The sequence below is a fragment of the Alosa sapidissima genome, chromosome 3 (assembly GCF_018492685.1).
Source record: "Alosa sapidissima isolate fAloSap1 chromosome 3, fAloSap1.pri, whole genome shotgun sequence".
In the NCBI taxonomy this organism is placed as follows: domain Eukaryota; kingdom Metazoa; phylum Chordata; class Actinopteri; order Clupeiformes; family Clupeidae; genus Alosa; species Alosa sapidissima.
In genome coordinates this window covers 14,153,174-14,173,901 of record NC_055959.1, presented here as the reverse complement: position 1 = coordinate 14,173,901, position 20,728 = coordinate 14,153,174, and the positions used below count along the sequence as shown (strand labels likewise).

General features: G+C 45.6%; 1 protein-coding gene across 3 annotated transcripts in view; it reads right to left on the bottom strand.

The window, feature by feature from the left end:
• tanc2a (tetratricopeptide repeat, ankyrin repeat and coiled-coil containing 2a) overlaps positions 1-20,596 on the bottom strand; it is a 152,371-nt gene extending 131,775 nt beyond the window's left edge. For 2 of the 3 annotated variants that reach the window (XM_042087835.1, XM_042087837.1), the window contains exon 1: positions 20,272-20,596. The gene's annotated coding sequence lies outside the window, so the exon portion shown is untranslated. Of the gene's footprint in view, positions 1-15,917; positions 16,032-20,271 lie in introns of all 3 variants that reach the window. The other variant, XM_042087836.1, reaches the window with a different exon arrangement.
• Between the last annotated feature and the right edge of the window lie 132 nt (positions 20,597-20,728).

Sequence of the window (20,728 nt, the reverse complement as noted above, 5' to 3'; positions counted from 1 at the left end):
TGTGGTGTGGGAAGAGGGAAGGGCTGCTTTGTGAAAATCATCTTCCCACAAACTGTTATAAGATGAATCAGCACCAATGACGTAGCATTATTATAACACTGGCAAAGCACGATTCATGACAGACTGTTATCACAGCAGGAATAGCATAGCAAAATAGGTAACAGCTTCCTGACCATAAATGAACGCATATTACACAACAAGCTGATGATTTATCTTTCATTCTCAAACCTAATCATCCCTCTTACATGGAAGACCACAACAACTCACAAAATAAATGGCTGTAAAGAACTAAAACGTGACTTGACAGCTAAATCTAGTAATCGTTTTCCAGTGTGCCCCCCAGAATTTTTAGGGTAGCCATTTTGTGATTTTACATTGACCTTCCCTTTCCTTCTCAGACTTTGTGGCTGTGATCTTGTAGTCCTGGGCAGGGGCCCCAGGGAGGCCCCGTCCACACAAGGCTGTTTTTTTGTGAAACCGGTAGTTTTTTTTTATTGGTTTGGCCTTGTGTCCACATGACCACGGCGATTTTGGTGCCCAAAAGCAATATTTTTATTTTTTTTAACCGCCGGCTTGCCCTTGCCGTGTAGACAGCAAAACAGCATTTTCGATGACGACATACAGTAGCCCCACCCCTAAACCCAGCCACCGCACTCTACCTGACACTATGCTGGTCAGAACAAATCCAAACCATTTGTTGTCATATTAAAATGATTCATTTTAAATGATGAAAGTCAGAAGCACACTGGTTAGGCCACGTTAAACGTAGGCTTACTACAACCTATGACTAACGCTAATTTTAATTTCCCCAGTGTAACTTGCTCTATACCAGACATAATGCAAAGCATTTCCACAAATATAACAGTCACAAACCCTGAAAATGAACTTTATTAGTTTTACAGTTGAATTGAAAACTGAATTTTCCATAGGAACACTTATCTCACGCGACTGCTTTTGGAATATCATTGTCTCTTCTTCGTGAATTACTGTAAAGGCGCCATCGACTGGCCTGGCATCAGCGCTTTCTGTCAGTGTCACCTCTTCGTGTCGACGCAATTGTTTTTTACCAATGTCGTAAAAGGTGTAGAAAAAATCTACCTGTCGTTTTCTTGTGGATGTTGCCTGAGATGCTGTGCAGCTCAGTGTCATCTTTCACTGGAAGCGCACAGCAGCATCACCCTAACCAGGACAAAATGGAGGACTTAGCCTAGAGCCCCCAAAGTGCTCTTGAGAGTCAAAGGCTACTGTGTGCTGACTCATAAGCTGTTGGCAGGCGGAGAGGAGTTCCAGCTGGCTGACACACAAGGAACGCGTGCTGAGAATGGACAAGTGCAAACCCCTATTACCAGTGCAGCCATAGCATATTCATTAGCACGACTTCAAGGTCATCAACTTCATCAACTAATCTCTATTGTATTACCACTAAACTGGGAATAGAAAAAAAATAATAGAACAAGGAATTAAAGGGACACCAGGCAAGCCTGATGCTTTTTCTCTACGAAACTCCCCCTCGCTCGGTCTGAAGCTCTTTTCCTTTTCTTTGCATCTTCCGTCAAGGGTTTTCGCTGCTTCTTCGCCGGCTCTGCCATTATACACACTTTTGCATCTCTAGCGTTTCGTTAGCCTGCCTCTGTGCTGTAAACTGATCCTGCTTCGGTCGGCAGGTAGGATACACCGAACTTGCAACTTGCAAAATTCTTCCTACAGGCAGTAGGGGCGGGCGAGAGAGCTTCATTCGCCCCGTAATGAGTCATTTAACCATATACCGACTTACGAAGATGATTAATTAACACGAAAATGTTGCCTGGTGTCCCTTTAAATAAGTATAATGCTGTTCATTTTGACAATTATAAATAAACCTTTCAGACTCAAGGACAATGGACTCAATAAGAAATCACCATTTAGCCTCACTGATGTGTCCTATTATCACCTACAGAATAGATTAGTAAAATGAAAATGAGGCAACATATGGTGTGTTCCCACAGGATACATTCTGGCAACTTCATGGCTAAAGTTTGACAGCCAGGGAACCTGACAGCTACCTCTTTCTCTTTTGTGGCAGCAGCAAGACAGGAGATAAACATTGCTGCAGTCTAGAGCCTCCAAGTGTCTATTTAAAACGTTTTAAAAGATTCCAGTTTCCTAAAACAATCTAAGCTTTAAGAGCACCTGACCTCTGGGAGGTGTGGGTTGCATCTTACCCTGACAAGAACTCTCCCCAGCAATTGGAGTGGGAAAGAGGGAGCCACTTCTGTTTCAAGTCAATTAAGAGCTCATTAACTGCCCACCTTCCCCTAGGCTCTTCCCTGGGTTGTGCCAGACTCATCCACTCTTTGGTAAGGCTGTAATTCAGGATATCACTCTGGAAGTTGTGCCTGACTTCACACATCTGACAGGACTGATATGGAATCAATATGTGAGAACTGAGTTTTGAAGGTTTTTTTTTTCTATTCTAGGAGACAAAGTATCAAGACAAAGGCATCTTCATTTTAATGAAGGCAGTTAAAATCAGTCAAGCGTGTGAGGTGCAAATGTAATTCTGTGAAAGGAATGTGAAAGCAGCTTCAGAAGGCACAGGAGAGAAGTGTAAGAAGAAAATAACATTTCACAAAAATGACACGTACATGCAGCACTGACTGATTCAATGAACATCAAGAGATGACAAATGCATCACTACTAGCCTGAATCATCCCGGTTATTTTCATGCTTGCATAACGCGACTTCTAACATACTGTAGCTGGAGAGATTGTTCCTCCACTAAAATTGTCAGACTCATCAGCAGTGTTTCAGGCCTATACTAGAGGCGAACTGACTCTGGAACCAATCTGCCGAATCGGAATGACCCAGCTGATGTCTGTGATGATGCGTTTCCGTTCAGGGAGATCTCACGCCATCGGCAGGAAAGGAGTTGGTGGATGCACTGCGTTGGAAGAGCAGAATGCCCCCGCAGATTTCAGAGAGAATACAACCTCTCTCACTACCTCTACCTCCCACCCTTACTGTCTTTCACTCACGCTCTGTCTCTCTTGCTTTCTCTCTTCCTCCCCCGCTCCTTCCATCCCTCGCTCTCCCCCCTGTTCTCTCTCTCTCCTCCCAGTCCCACGCTGAGTGCTGGATGTGAGGCCAGAGGGGTGGATGGTATTTTTAGCCATCGCCTTGTGCTGAAACAGTGGAAGGCCCTGTGCCCTCAACAAGGACACCAAACTCACCGACAGCGAGGAAGAGACAAAATGGAGAGACAGGGGAGCGAACAAGGGAGGGAGCCAGCAACTGAGTGAACAACTGAGAGAGCAAAAGAAAGAGGGAGGGAGAGCAACCACAAAAGAAATTACATTTCTTGATACCCTGCAGTTAAAAATGGACTTCCGAGAGAGAGAGAGAAAATAAAGAAACCTGGCAAATCGCTTATCATGCCTAGATCACATCAATACAAGCACCTTTACCTCCTGCTAGGCCCTTAGTCTCTGCTGCTGCACTGTTGGAGCTAATCCGAGAAAAAAAATGCACAGAACCCCTTTTATCCTCCTCTTCAATTGACCGTCTAGTGTGTGGGATTTTTGCTAGAGTAACAGAGTACACAAAATGCACTCCATAACATGCTAATGTGAGGTAAATAGGCTCGGCCACCCAACCCATATTTAGCTAGCAAACTCTGGAGAAGACTTTCGTCCAAACTGACTTCCAGCACAGCGGAGTCCCAGGTTATAGTTTAGTCTCAATAGGCACAAAGCCTGTGACCTTACAGTAGTTATAATCACTTTTTCCGCCCCACGTAATGCTCAGCTTATCTCGTGGAGCTACTAGTTATTACAGCTAAAGCAAGAGACAGTTAACAGTGAGGTTAACGAGCCTTTAAACCATCTGACACAGGTTAAGGATTCTTTTTTTTCCTACATTTTGCCCAAAAAACCTTGCAGATAAAGGAATGGGTGGAATGTTGTGTTTCTGGTGATGTGAAACAAAAACAACAGTCTAAGTAAGGCTCTGCAGACTGGTTTTTACAAGCCTCCTTATATTCTTGATTTGCTTGTAAATATCTCATCACTCTGACTTGAAGTGACTGTTTAAATTATGCTCAAGTAGGCATGGCCAGTTGAGTCTCAAAAGAAAAATGAGTAGTATCAGAGCCCAGATGACTCTCAGGCACTCCTCTACTCTCACCTTCACATGCCCTGATGAGCAAACATCTGTCAAAAGAAACTGGCAAGTGTAAAGCTCATAAGAATTGAAAGGAAACGTGGGAAGGTAAAAAAAGGGGGTAAAAACATCCACTTCTCATTCCACCGAATCAAGAGCCGCTGAAGTGTTGGGAGTTGAAACAGTTTTCAACCAGATTTTTGCTCAGAACTTAAGACGCATCAGCAGCACAGTACAATGTCCTTATTACAACCAAGTTACGAAATATTACGTCAATTCTTGAATGATGAATGTTCATACCATGATGTACCCATCAGGTGCAATGGAATGTTGATTCACCAGGGCATAAAACCACTTTAACAAGTGAGATCATGTTTGACTTTTAAATGAATAACCTCAGAAAACCGCATTTAACAGAGCACAATAACAAGTCAGTGAACCAGTCAGGGTTCACAAGAACGTAGTTGTGTATTTAACCTCATCAGAACGGTCTCCTCCCTCCCCATGACTTGACGACACCAACGCATGGCTCCCTGCCGAAGACAGAGGGAAGACAGGCTGCTTGCAGGGTAGGAAAAGAAGGCTGCATCTGAGTGGAGATCCGACCACACCAGATGTTATCAGGCCTGAGGCCTCGAGCTGGGGAGGCTGGCTAAGGAGCTCCAGGTTCAGCTCCGTGTGTTCCCAGCGCTCAGCCTCAAAACACACACATACACACACACCAGTGCTCTGCTCACCGTGTCTGTTTTTATCAGATCCGTGTGTCTGCAGGCCTAGGGGCTGTCTGTTTACAACAGGGCTTTACAGAACCCAAAACACACAAGCACAAGCAAAAGCAAAAACATACAATCATAAACAACGCAGTCCAAGTCTTGCACACGGTTACACAAAAAATAGCACTATACAATCTTTGTGTAGCTCACACACAGACAACTCCATTCAATTAATGCCTCACACACACTGGCACAAGACATGCAATGTGTCTCACACACAGAGGCAGACAAACGCCCTTTTATCCACACAAAGTAATGTTTGGGTGCATGCCACTAAAAGTGATTTAATTCCTTATTAAAAATTAAGAAGGTAGCTATTTCTGCTAAGCCATGAGACCCACCACAAGTCTGGTTTTCACAGAGCACACACACAAGTAATGTCTGCAAATTCAGACAGACTCATTGTCTATACAATAGTACGAGTTATGGCATGTTCCAACTAGCCTGTAGTGGCACAGAAACATCATTGTCCATCTTACAATCCTCCCTTGCGGTGAGGAGTCAGATTCATCGACCTCACAAGCTACCTCTGAGTCCAACTTCTCTCTCTCTGTCTATCTATCTCTCTCATATTAAGAGAAGTCTCTCTTCTTATTCCAGGAAAAATTACTTTCAGGCGTCCTTTCCCAGTTAAGCCTAGCCTCGCTAGCCAGGCTCACCATCTCCTCACTCCCTCCCTGTCATTATTTTGTGTCCTTCAAGGCTTCCTTCTCCATTTAGCCCTGTCTGCATCTTCCTCTCCTCTCCTCTCCTCTCCTCTCCCTCCTACTCTGCTTCAGGCCTGAAGAGGACCTTGCGGTTTGAGGCATCACTGCAGCCACCTGCGCCTGCCGTTAAACCGGAACAACTGCCTCTTTCCATTACCATCAGCCAGGAGGCAGAGGGGTAGGGGTGGGTATGTTAGGGAAGGAGTTTGGTATGGGGGGGGGGGGGGTGCAAAGGTTTAAAACCCGTTCCAGGAAGCCGCCACGCTCTAACGACATCATAATTTATCAGCCCGTGGAGAGTACAGGCAGTTAGGGATTCTTCTGTTCCTCTCCACCCCTCCTCCTCTTCCACTTATCAGACGGCAATTTGTGCAGGGACACACAAACATAAACTTTCAAAAGACATAAAAACACACACTACACACACACAGACCCCTTGACAGAAACACATCTATGCACACACACACACTTCATTGCTATGTGTGCGTCAACTCACAAGTCTGAACAGAACCTGTAGTAAATCCCTGCAGCATACTGAGGAGACGCCCGCCCAACACCACCCCACCCCTGCCCCCTTCATCCCAGACAAACCACACCATTGTGATACCAATTTACTCTGCCCAATCCTGGCTAAATCACACCATAGTGTGATTGCATTATTCCTTTTTCTGAGCCAGGCAGCTTGGGCAAGGGTAAAAACACAGGGAGTGGGAACACTAGGAGTGAATAAAGAAATTCCGTCAGAAAATGACCATGATAAATGTGTGTGATTAGCCGACTCGGGGAGCGACTGCACTGTGATGGATGATTTGTGTAATGAAGCCCTTTCTCCGAGCGGCCCTGTATACAGTAGGTATTTGTTCAGGATGGCGTTGCCCGGGTGAGTGCGGAGACGTTCGAGCAAGGTTGATAAAAACGGATGGGAATCTCATAATCCAGCTTAGTCACACCCAAACGAGGAGACGCTGCCCCTGCCACTGGCTGGGGATGACCATTAAAGCAATGCCTGGCTAAACAATCTTACACATATCCCTGGACATACCATACATCAACAGTGCTCCCAATATTTAAGCACATCATCCAAATAAATAGACCCATATTGATAATATTTTTGCTCCAAGCGCCAAGTTATTTATAACTGGAGCCATTACAGTATTGATTGAAAAAGCATCCATGTAATAAATTCATCTGGGCATTAAGAGGTAATCCTGCTTCAGTGGTCACACACAAAAATAGATTTATATTACTAAATAAACAGAATGTTAATCAATACAAGCTCAGCACAATGAAAATATATTATGACTGCAGGAAGAGTTCCGAGTTAATAGCCATTGGGCAATGTATTTCATATTGTCAACAGCTACTAGAAGAAAAAAAAAACATTTAGTCAATATGGGCTCAGTCCTGTTGTTACGGTTTAGCACGGGTATTAATACCCTTTGGTCTTTTCAGCACCATATTGTTGGTTTCTTAGTTCCTCTCAACCCCCATTAACCCGTCCAACCTCCCGCCCCGCACACCAGATGCAGCTGAGCACTGAGATCTTTACAGAGATAAAAGCACACTCATGACCCCCGCCCTTCAAACACACACAAACACACACACACCTAAAGACAAACATGCATGCACACACACACACACACACACACACACACACACACACACACACACACACACACACAGAACACAGAATATACACACAAAGCCTTTCTCCAGAAGTCTCACCCAAGGTCAAGGGAGGTGCGTGGGCTGTGAAAGAGGATCTGTGCAGGTCTTTTAGGCTGACGCACAGTTTCTGCAGAAAACAGGGGATGCGAGCTACCGGTCTCCATCAGCTTCTGGTGACTCAGGGATCCCTTGCCACACTCTGACAATTCACAACCTACCCACCTAAGTGATAGGCTCTCTCACTGTCTGATTAACTGTTTTGAATAATTTTGTGTGAAACATAACTCTACTTTTGAGGAAATGAGTTACCCTATGAGCTATCCTAACCTGATGTTAGAACAGAGCTCATACACAGTAGGCTGCTTCCACCCTTCACCTTAATTAAAATGACTACAAAACTCAGTGATCACTGTAATTGAAATGGTGGTGTGTATGACATGAAAAACAATATATAAACACGGGGGAGAATGAAAGCTTTGAGAAACGCTTTTAGAAATGTTGCCAAGGCAACAATAGCTCTTTCACCACCGAGGATAAGAGAGGACGTCTCGGTTTAGATGAGCTAGCGTAAACACGGCAAAAACAGGAGCACATCTGTGCCTTGCTTCACACAAGACGACACACCCCATGGCAGAAACAGGTGACACAAACACCGCATTCTATGTAAACACACTTACTCACACAGAGACAGACAGAGACACACACACACAAACACACACACACACAAAAACAGAGACACACACACACACACACAAACACACAAAAACAAATGATGTCAAATGCTGCAGGGTCTGTCTGCAGTCAAACCAGTCTGCTGGATTGCTGTTTCCATTGTTAATGTGAAGCGAGAGAAGGAAGAGATGGAAGAGAAAGAGAGAAGGAGACAAATAGAAGGCAAAGAGATAAAGGAAAGAAAGAAAGGAACAAAAAAGACAAGACAACTGGACAGCAGAGAAAGAAGGTACAGTATGCAGGAAGATGTATTTCCTCCCTCCTCTGCCTTCCTCTCCCCGTTTTCCTTTCTCTCCCTCTCCCACCATTTCCTCATAATTGATCTCTATATCTGTGTCCGTCCTCAAAACATTGTTCCTCCCTCAAACTGTCTCTCCCTCTACCAAGACCTTGTCCACCTGTGACCCAACTGACTACGGACTTGCTACCACAGCAATAAGAGTCCTGCATACAAACAGCTGATTCCACTTCAGCTACACAGAAACACTGTCCTGGAGTTGCCTAGCCCCACATATCACTGGATTCATTTTAACCCACAGATTCTAGTCTTCTCTGGATCAAAGAATGTCAATAATTATACAGAACTGAAATGTATTTGGATCAGCCTTGGACCAATCACAGTCAACATGACTCACTTCCTGTGTTGATGACCTTGGCAACACAGACCAGCATACCAACCCACATTAGCTCAATGACTGAAGAGACAAGAATGTCTGGGACTGCATGCTCATCTCGGTTCCAGGCTCCCAGACTATCTCCCGGGAAAACACACTGAGCCAAGATGTAATCTGGCAGAGCCACCAGCCCACCTGGCCAAACGCATCTCCTGTGTGTCCACACGAATGATGCTCATAATCTGGTTTGTCCCTGGCTGACTGGAGCGCCGCCACAACAGCACTCTTTGAGTATGGTTGGCTGGCCACTTCTGGTGTGCACACGCCTGATGGGCTTCTACTCACATTTCCTCTTCCTCGAGTCGTCTCCTTTTCACTCATCTCCTCGCCTCTTCATCTCTCCACTCTCCCTCTTCTTTCTCCGTCCTTCCATTCTACTCTCCTCTCCTCTCCTCTCCTCTCCTCTCCTCTCCCTTTCTCTCCTCCTCTCCTCTGCCCTCCTCTCCTCTCCTCTCCCTTTCTCCTCTCCTCTCCCTTTCTTCTCTCCTCTCCTCTCCCTTTCTCCTCTCCTCTCCCTTTCTTCTCTCCTCTCCTCTCCCTTTCTCCTCTCCTCTCCCTTTCTTCTCTCCTCTCCTCTCCTCTACTCTCCTCTCCCTTTCTTCTCTCCTCTCCTCTGCCCTCCCCTCCCCTCCACTCCCCTCCCACTGCCCTGTGCCGCCATGTGTGAGACTCTCATCAATAATACAAGTCTGTGCTGGCATCCACATACCCCACTAAGGGACTCCAGCTGGGCCCTACTCCACAGGGTGTGTGTGTGTGTGTGTGTGTGTGTGTGTGTGTGTGTGTGTGTGTGTGTGTGTGTGTGTGTGTGTGTGTGGGAGGGTTTGCAGGACCTCCATCCATCCAGTCTGATGCACACGTGCAGAGGGCAAACATGCAACACAGAGAGCCATCTCTCACAACTGCAACCGCACACCCACACAAGTACAGAGGTGGGCTGGTGAAGGGGTTATAACACACACCCACACAAGTACAGAGGTGGTCTGGTGAAGGGGTTATAACACACACCCACACAAGTACAGAGGTGGGCTGGTGAAGGGGTTATAACACACACACACACACCCACACAAGTACAGAGGTGGTCTGGTGAAGGGGTTATAACACACACCCACACAAGTACAGAGGTGGGCTGGTGAAGGGGTTATAACACACACACACACACCCACACAAGTACAGAGGTGGGCTGGTGAAGGGGTTATAACACACACCCACACAAGTACAGAGGTGGTCTGGTGAAGGGGTTGTAACACACACACACACACACAAGTACAGAGGTGGTCTGGTGAAGGGGTTGTAACACACACACACACACACACCCACACAAGTACAGAGGTGGGCTGGTGAAGGGGTTATAACACACACCCACACAAGTACAGAGGTGGGCTGGTGAAGGGTTTGTAACACACACCCACACACACACACACACACACACACCCACACAAGTACAGAGGTGGTCTGGTGAAGGGGTTGTAACACACACACACACACACCCACACAAGTACAGAGGTGGTCTGGTGAAGGGTTTGTAACACACACACACCCACACAAGTACAGAGGTGGGCTGGTGAAGGGGTTGTAACACACACCCACACAAGTACAGAGGTGGTCTGGTGAAGGGGTTGTAACACACACCCACACAAGTACAGAGGTGGTCTGGTGAAGGGTTTGTAACACACACACACACACACACACACACACAAGTACAGAGGTGGTCTGGTGAAGGGTTTGTAACACACACACACACACAGGGTTTGTAAACTAGCTTGCACACAGAATTCTCATAGTTTCACTGTCTCTTTGACATCGACTCTCTGTACTCATCACAACCAGGTGGAAGAGAATGGAAACGCTAACACACACACACACACGTTTGGCAGCAGAAAGCCATAATCAAAGACGGCCCTCTATCTCGAGTCCATCTGAGGCCTTTCTTATAGACAATATTGCGCGTGTTGAGCACACATGCACGCAGGCACAAAAATATGCACTCACACACCCTCACACACACATACACACATACACACACACACACACGATGCAGTGCAGGTCAGGCGCTCCTCGCTCGCTGATGAGCCTGAATAATAAGCGGCACGTGTCAGCACACTGGGGCTGCAGCCTGAGCAGTGGGGACGACGCCAAGGCAATAAGGGCTGCCGCACCACACCTCACCACTCCACCACTCTGCCAGGATTAGCCCAGGCAGCAGGGGCCTCCGGCAGGCAGAGGGCTCAGTGGCGGCAGGGCTTGTTTACGGCTCACAAGACAAAGCAGTGCACGACGCCGTTAATGTAAACCCAGTGATGTTCCCTGCTAATGCAATGAGGTGGTGACCTTTGCTGATCATTGAGTAATGCCATTAAAACGGCATTTAAGGTCGTAAAGTACATCTCTTCTCTCTCCCACGGCGGATCTAGGATGAGAATTCCTCGGAAGCGCTACCATTTCAAACTGAAACATGACACGGCCCTGAGATTGGTTGATGTGGAGTCTCTAGACATGATGGGACAGTAAAAATGGCAAAGATAACTCTCAAAACCGAAGCTAGGTTGTTTGCCAAAAACTATAAGGCACAACATGAAATCTCTGACAAAAACATCTTTAGGAAAAACATGCAAGCTATGATCACTGGGGAAAAAAAAGTTTCAGTTAAAACTGTAAAAGGTTGAATCTCTTCAACTTGAACAAACATGCCAGTTGGCATCAAAAGATGTGATGTCGGATTACACACCAGCAGTTCAGCAGTTCTCATCTACGCACTCTTAGAGTTCAGATGAACTTTTGGCCCTTCTGCACATGGCAGTGAGAAAGGCATTTAGCATGTCTGGAGAGAGATGCACGGTCCATGACCGGAAGGTTTGCGCCTTCGGGGTGTCCCGATTGGCTCTTTTGTCTTCACCGGCCTCCCCGTCCCCTGCTCTCGCTCCGAAGCACTAAATCTGTGAGTTCCTGCTACTCACACTGAGGAACAGCTGTCCGTTCAGGGGTGGGGGGTGGGGGGGGGGGGGGGGTTGTCAGTGTCTGGCAGGCCGCAAGGGATGAAACAGATGCTGAACAGTTAAGGGAGATATTCTGCAACAGTGTGCTCCGTTACAGAGGGTAAGAAAATCATTAGCGCGAAACAGTCACCTCAGCCAGACAGAGATAGACAAGAGAGGGCTTCCTCTCCATCCCTGTTCCATTCAGTCCTGCAGTTCTTTTAATCATGGCTGGTTTCTCCCATGAGTCCCGACTGAGGGGCAATGTCGCACGAGAGAGAGAGAGACACAGCAGAGGTCGAGGGGGTTTGATTTCGGTGTGAGACGTCACAAACAGAGACACAGATATCAGCGTCCGACTCCGAGCCATCGGGATGGGGCTGAAGGTTGATGGTGAAGGACAACACCGGGCTGCTGGCAGCCTCACGAGACGCGTCCCAGCCAGAGAGGGGATTTAATTGCTGGCGTAGTTATTGTAGGCTCCCGCACTCATGACAGAGATTCATTTAAGGCTCACACACCACACTGAAACAATCGCCGAGTGATGAAACACACACACGCACACACACACACACACACACAACTCACGGACACGGTTTTATATACACCAGCTTTTCACTTCATCACTAATGAGCTGAACACAAAAATACAATTCGGAAAAAAACATACTGGAGAGAATCCTTTATGAAAGCAATGGAGTAGGGGGAGGAGTAAGAAAGGCAGAGATCAGGGATCTAAAGGACCTGGAAATGTAAGAAAGCAGTCCAACACCAAGACATCCTCTTAGCAATCCAACTGCCATTAACAGCAACCCTTAGGCATCAGGGTCAATGAGGTCACATAAGCGACATCTGGTTTGCAGACAGACTGAAGATGACTGAGGAGATGACTGAGGTCATGTTAAGCTCTACTCTTTTAATCTTCATCTTCATGGAAAGTTGTGACGGGTGCATTTGGAGACAGTTTCTCTTGCAATATTGGCTGAGGCTCTGAATCATTTCTGCACTCTCACTACCAAGTTGTCCATCTTGTGTCATGGAGGTTGTTTGTTTCAACAGTATAATGGAATAAAGAAACAATTATTTTAGTTGCTCATAAAGAAACTTAATCTGAGTAGCCACTTTTCCCCTAATGGCCTAGTTCTGTGCATTCAAAATCCAACATGAATAAATGACTTTCATCCAGGAATTTTGCTATATGACTTTATGCTCATATGAATTACACTTAATATGATCATATTTAACTAAGCACATTCTCATGACATTCACATTCACATGACCCCTGTTCATGTTAAACTGTACATAATTGGATTGTTACAGAACTCATAGCAGCAGCTATTTTTGTCAACATAAAAATTCCAGTATCTTTTTAAAGACTTGTGGAATGTTTAAGCGGAATCTGGCAAATCTGATGACAAGTTCCTCTTCTGTATTATATCCATGTTCTCTTTGTTGACCATTAAGGCACTAAAACTCTAGAGGTCATCACAAAAAACAGAAGGTAAGATCAACTCATTGTATATACACAGCTATTTACTAGCTAACATGTCAGTTAACAGCGGGCTGTAGTATTAGTGCACTACTATAAACACAACTGTGTAAACCGCACAGTGTGACAGTCAACCCTACAGCTCCAGCTCTCTCTCTCTCCCTCTCTCAGTCGTGATCCTTCTTCCTCCAACCTCCCACCCCCCAATCTTTCTCTCTCGTCCCTTGCGGTTGGATTAAGGGGCCATGTAGCGTGAACGCGGCCCTCCCCTCGGCTCTGTGGCCCTGCTCGCCTCAGGAGAGCACACCTGCAGATGTTCCAGATGAACGTGAAATGGATCGCGATGAGCGAGATGTCTCCCCAAAGACGTCCCTATGGTGTCCTGGAGCACAGCCAGCAACAGTCAGCAGCGCTCCTCTGAGATGAGGAGTAGAGAAAGAGAGAGAGAGAGAGAGAGAGAGAGAGAGAGAGGGGGGAAGAGAGAGTGTGAGAGAGAGCATGCAGGACAGAGAGAGAGAGGAACAGAGAGAAATATAACTAAAAAGAGGAGAAGAGGGAGAGAGCGCAAAAGGATGGAAGACAGAGAAAGACAGGGAGTAGGAGAGACAAGGAAAAAGAGGGGATTGAAAAGGGGAAAGAGAACGAGAGCACTAGAGACAGAGGGAAGGTGTGGTAGAGAGAGGCAGAGTGATGGAGGGGGAAAGCCAGAGAGAGAGATAGAGAGGCAGAGAGAGAGAGAGAGAGAGAGAGAGAGAAAGAGAGAGGCATAGATAAAGGAGGGATGGGATGAGGAACTGAGAGAGGAAATCACAAGGGAGAAGGAGAGAAAAGAAAAAAGAGAGACAAGGAGGGAGAGAGAGAGGGAGCAAGAGGAAGAGAGAGAGGGGGGGGGGGACAGCCTCCGAGCAAAGGAGCGGAAGAGCACAGCACATGCGCAAGTGAGCGAGCCGAGGAGGCGAAGCCAGAGAAGGGTCAAAGAGCCATCAGATCGAATCAGAGGGCATCAGCGGCACGTGCATCGAAGCCGACAGGCCGGGGAGTCCGCAGCGCAGAGAGCAGGAAGCGCCGTCCCTTACCACTAACCCACGGGCGCCTCCAACAAAATGTCTCTCTCTTGCTGCCAGAGGTCCCTACACTTAACTCCGTCTCCTCAGTGTGGCATGAAGGCTGCCACATCCACGCCTCAGCAGACTGATACCAGGGCAGCACGCAGTTTAGACAAGACGTACAGTATTAGCTTAGCGAGGGTCTGTTCTCACAAACGTACACTAGAGGGGGATCGCAGTTATTAGCACAACACTAAGACATATCACAGATTCAATACTGATTAATACTTAATGAATGTTTTTTTTACACTGCCCTCCATTTCTGTGAGATCATTTCCATACTGAATATACCACAAGCACACTGGGAACATCAAAGTGGAGGATAATAGACCATAATTTCCAATAGCATGACATTGGTGGAAGATTAGACAACCGATGTCTGAAAAAATACCTAGAATACACTGCAAGTAAATAATAAATGAACAAACATAAATGGGCTAAAACTAAAATACAACAAACCCTCACTGGTTTAGGTTATAACATAATAATCCACCACACAAAGGATTTGGCTGTAACTGGGACTACTTATCATCCATCTGGGTTGTCCATCTCAGCCCTCTGAAATGCCTTTTAATCAGCTCGAGGAGACATCACAACGGAATGCAAATCAAATGGACCATAAAAGTGGCTACAATTACATCTTAACCATTTCTAATTCTTTAAACAATTAAGAGAAAGAGAAAGAGAGAAACACTTTGATTATTCATCCTCTTGCTAAACATTGTGCATTAAACTGCAGGTACGACAGAAAAAGTGCAAAGAACATATGCAATTTCTTTGTCTTTGTCTCTTCTTTTCTACAGCAGGAACACATTTGTGCTGACAGGACCAGCTGTCTCTCACTACCTAGTGTTGGGTCCACTGGCCAGGCGAGGGAAACAGACTGCCTCACTTGTACCGCTTAGGGCTGCCTCTAACAAATTACCCACAGAAAGCAGTAACTGAGAAAGCGTTCTAGCTCAAAGCACTTGCTCCATCTCTGCGTCGCTATACATTACAGGGTCTCGCCTGGTTCTCTCAGACAACAAAAGAACTGCAGAACACTGCATCCTGCAGTTGGAAGGCACAAAAGCTTGACAGCCAAGAGTACTAAGCACACACCTAAGAAGGTCAGTGCTGTTTTGCTGGGATGCTACATTTGTCAGCTTCTGTGATAGCATTTGCCTGCAGAGTGCTATTGTGTTACACTGCCAGTGGTGGATGGTGGATGAAGTAGAGGCAGTGGGCTAGCCTATGCCAACCTATGTATCATGTCATTGGGCAAGGATTCAGTATTATTCCCAACGATGCAGAGCCAAAACCACAGGCAAGTGTAATCAGAAAAACAAAAAAACACACAGATAAACATGCATTATGCTAGCTTCTGGTGTGTGGGTTGTTCTTACTGTATATCTCTTCCACACTCTCTTCTCCCCCTCTTATCGTCTCCACAGTCACAGACTTTCTCTATCCCGTCTTTCTATGCTTGTTCGGCCTCTCTCCCTCATTCTTTCAATCCTTCTCTCTCCACCTCTCCCTCACAAACCTAGCCCCTTCATTACAGTCACTTCTATTAGCACGGGCACTGACAAGTAATTAAATACAGCCCTGAGGAATGCAACAGAAGAGAAAAAATGTACCAGACAGACCCCATAAATCTAAATCCACACACACACACCTTTCAACTCTGTCTGCTGGACCAGCTGAGTCCTGAGGGACTGTGGGGAGGAAATTTGGGCATGTAGGCTCCCTCTGGTCAGAAAGATAAGAGCTGCTGTCTGACGGAGCCCACCTGAAGGTGTGTATGTGTGGTTAGGGAGAGGCCAAAGGTCAATGAGTCAAGAAACAGAGTCAGAGTCAGAATCTCTCTCTCTCTCTCCCCCTCCCTCCCCCCCATACCCCCTTATTTTATCCGCCCAGACAGCAGTGTTTGTCTAAATGTGGAGCAGAGCACATTCATTTTTGTCCCAATGTCCCTAATCCCAATGTGTGTATTTGTTAGTGAAAATAATTGGAGAAGTCCTTGAAGCCCTGTAAAGCAAATGTGTGCAAGCTTCGGTAGTGCACAAAGCTGATGATAATTGACTATATGGAAATTAGACAATAACAAATACTCACAGTAAACACTCACAGACATGATTTCGAAATGCAGACAGACAGATTAATGAAACAAGCCAAACACAGACAAAGCAAGATTTGCCAAAAAATTCCTCGAATTTCTGAGTAAGTAAAGGTGAATCAATAACAGACTTCCCAAAAAAAAAGAGTAAAATCTCCTTGGTTTGAGAAGAACTGTGTGAAGTGTGTGTGTGTGTGTGTCTCTGTGCAATGAGTGTCTCCTCACGTAAACATGCTTTACATAATCCCCGGCGAGTTGAGCACACCTCATCTGAGGCAGCCTGGGAGAAACAAAAACCTTTCAGTGTCAGATGTTGAGTCAGACTGGGTCATTGGGTGAGACATAATGGCATTACACATTAACATATTAGGCCTCCCAGGCTCGGCCCGGGGGATAATCCCACTCGGGTCATCTTCTTTGTTTACGGTGGAGTGCTCTTGAAGCTACGGAGAATGACAGCAGTCACCAGATAATCATCTAACTACACCACAACAGTGATGCGGTGATGCTGCCTGAGAGGTCAGTTCAGGGCCATATAAGGACAACATCCATTTACCTTTACATTTACTCATGGCAGATGCTTTTCTTCAAAATGACTTACATAAAAGGATCAAGCTGCAGGAAGTTAAGAGACCTTGGAGTTAGCACCAAGTACCGTACTAGGCTAGACGTATTCAAAGAGCAAGATCAGGTACTGTAAAAAAGTGTGCAGTACTGTAAGTGGAAGTTCGAGCATGTTCGGGTTAGAGGTTAGGGATATTCGGAGAAGAGGATAGATAGAGAGGGACGCTACTGCTTTGGTGGTCACCATCAGGGATTCACAAACAAGAACAGTCTGGACTGAGAATGCCTTGTGTGTATGAATGGCAATGCCAGACAACATTCTTTGGGGGAAACACAATGGCAGAGAAGGAGCATAAGACCATTACTAAGTTCAAGTAGATTTTTATTATGTTGCATGGTGTAAAGGAGACAGGTCACTGAAGATCACACTGAAGAAGGCACTATGCCGAAACGCCATTGCCATTTCGTTTACAAATACACATCTACATTGTGAAAACCAATTTACAAGTTACAAATATGTTTTTTTACACATGTGGATTTGTGTGACTTTCAAGAACATCTCAAAAACACGTAACTTTGGAAAGCGAAGAATGCGTGTGCTGGTGATCCACAAATGCAGAATCATGGAATTTTCGGTTTTACAAATGGCATTTTATTTACAAATGCACTATATTTGTAAAAATCTATATACGAGTTACAAATATGATTTTTTTATTTGTAGATATCAAAACACACATGCAAATCAAGAAATATTTCTGGATCCCCCTCTGCACATATACAAATATTATTGAGACAAATTTAGCTCCATAGATATAGGCACATTATTTAAAACACACACACACACACACACACAGACAGACAGACAGACAGACACACACACACCCTCTTAGGCTCACACTGTGATGCTTGCTCTGCACACCACAGCCAATAGAGAGGACCAGGAGTTATGGTGGAGGTAAGAGATCTGGTGCTTGGGAGTAGCACAGCCCCAACGCAGCTGCTCAGAATGCCCCCTAAATTTGCATGTCTGGATGTGCGACACCATAGCACTGCCAATTAGAGTGACCTCACACAGCAAACCAGGCTTAAATAATCCATAATCCCGCCCTCTCCCTAACCTGATAAAATAAATAAATATATTGCTTGCCAAGATGGAACAGATTGTGATAGCTTATACCCTCCCTTGCTTTCAACATACACAATGCTCGGGTCTACCTATTCCCACCAACAGACACTGTGCATTGTGCACAACAGAGACTTTGGTAACGGCATACAAACACACAAGAGCAGCAGTTGGTCTGCGCTTCGCCTTTGCAAATCCTCACAAGAGAAAAGAGCTGAATGGCAACACCTGGCAGGCTTGCCTTTGTGTGACCTGTTGTCCTGGTAACAGGCCAAGTAGTCCGAGGCTGAATGGTTCAGGGCAGGCTATGATGTTGCCTCAGGGTTAAGGTCTGTGTTAGTCATCGCCTTGGTAGACATCTCAAGGAGTGTACACAGTGGACAGGGATACTTTGTTGTCATTTGTGGAGCCAGTGGTTGTGTAGCTTGGCGACATGTTTTCATTCTGCGGTTCAAGGCAAGGGCCACTATGTCTCTTAAAACCAAATACAAATCTTGACTAAAACAAACCTGAATTACACCCTGTCTATTAGATTTTGTGTCTGTCAGTGAGTTCCCTCATCTGTATATGTCTATATTTTTCTATAGGCTTTAAACTGAACATTTGGAAAGTCAGTCAAACTTAATTTGCCTGTAACTAAGTCCTTCTAGGCTACTTTGGCACTGTTTAGCCAAGGACCCTCAGGTCTATTCATCACCCGATCTCCCAGTGCTCTAACCAGAAGGTAAATCAATTTGCAGGGCTTAATTATGATTGCATTATTTCCTCCACTGACACCCAAGGCCTGGGATGAATGCCTCACAGTGCTGCCCCACAGCGTGGAACATCTGGGGTAATTTAAGTGAAGTGCCTTCACTGCTCACCTCTCTTCCATCTCTCTAATAACTTTTCCAAAAGCTGCCCAAAGGTAGACGGGAGAGGCAAATAAAAAAAACTGCTGAGTGTCAATCTGTATTTCAGAAAATAAATAAAGTGATCTGGTTTCACTTCAAAGGGGCTTAACCAGTTGACCGCCTCTGTGAAATAATCACTTCATGCTGATTAACTGAATCACACAGCTCATCTTGTCATGATGGACAATTAATTATTGAAACGGAAGTGGAATCCAAACCAAATGACAGTCCGACAACATTGACCATATGACCTGTGTTTAACCTAACCATTCAAATAGGTTACTTGGAGTGGAGGATTCGAAATGTCAGCGTGATGGAGCCTTCCCAGAGATGTATTGAGATTTTGTGACATTTTATCCTCGGAATCGCCACCTGTTTCGCATCAGGAGATCTTTCTCGCCTAGCAATACTTGACATTTGCATGGCAGTGTTTACTTGGCATACTTTCAAATAAAAGCGGTTAGAGCGGTTCCAGGCTTTAGGTAGATCCGCCGTGTGTGACCGCATCTTACAGCTTCGGCTCTTCTATTCCAGACGTTCACGTGGATGCACGCGCCGTTTGTCCATTTGGGCGTAGGCCTGTTCAAATTCATTCGCGAACCTAAGTACCGAACCTCGGATTTATTTCACCCGACTCCGACTGTGGCATGATGCCACAATGAAGGCTTACACGCTGCAATGCATGATGAACATGGACCTTCGTTAACACACATTAATGTTACAGGATGACATAAATCTCAGTAACCAAACTGTAAAGTCTGCCTTAGGTCGTGAAAATGTAGCTATAATCCGTGACAGTGTTTTAAATGTAAAACTGTACGTTCAGGCGTCAAGACATTTCTGAATGGGCCGTGGTGATAGTGACCAAAGCACGGACATCCCTGTGCAGCATGACGTGCATGAACCGACATCTACCTTGTACAGTAACCATACAGTATGATTACGTGAGCAAACAAAGCCATCCACACAGAGTAATACACTTTCCATGTGAGTTGAGCTGTACCGACAAATGCAGTGTAGCAAAATAGCGATGACTGTTTCGCTCGCAGGCTAAACCTAGTCTTTCAATAATTTCAGCTCGCTAGCAAGCAAGCTGGCTATAGGTTAGCAGGGCAGCTAGCGGTTTAAGTACGGTCTACCTGCCTTTTCTGCGCGGAAGATACCGATGTTGGTTTTACAATTTGCGGAACAGATGAATAATTCCATATTGTTGAATAACCAAACAAACGCTGTTCCAGCTCGGTTTCAGTCATGCTGTTGTAAAAATATCGTATGTGCATTATTGTATGAGGAATTGTGTGAATACATGTGAGGAATTGTGTTGAATACATACCTTGATTTTTCGCTTGTTCCTCCTGTCAGACAGTGCCTCAGAAAACGGCGTTTGTCTTATCAGCACGGAAGGCAGGCTATCCGTAACATCAACCAACAGCTGGATTTCAGACTGTCTTAGTCAAAAAAGCCAATGGGTTGACTTCTTGCGAGCTTTTGCGTCAGTCAGTCTTACCTCCGTGGAGTAAACAGTCCGCGTGTGTAAATATAATGCAACTAGCGACGTAGCGAAGGTTTAGTGCAATTTAAGATATTCAATAATTTAAGTGCAGCCTCGTTTATCCTGGTATGGAGTGCAGTAGGCTGCACATTCACAACAAGGCAGGACCAATGCGAACACTGCATGCAGTAAGCTTTGCCAAGGATCTCAGGTCGATGGGAGGGTCTTGCATTATTCACGAGGGAGGCGGGAACGTTGGATCTGTTTATAATAGCTTTGCCGAAGTTCAAGGTTGCTT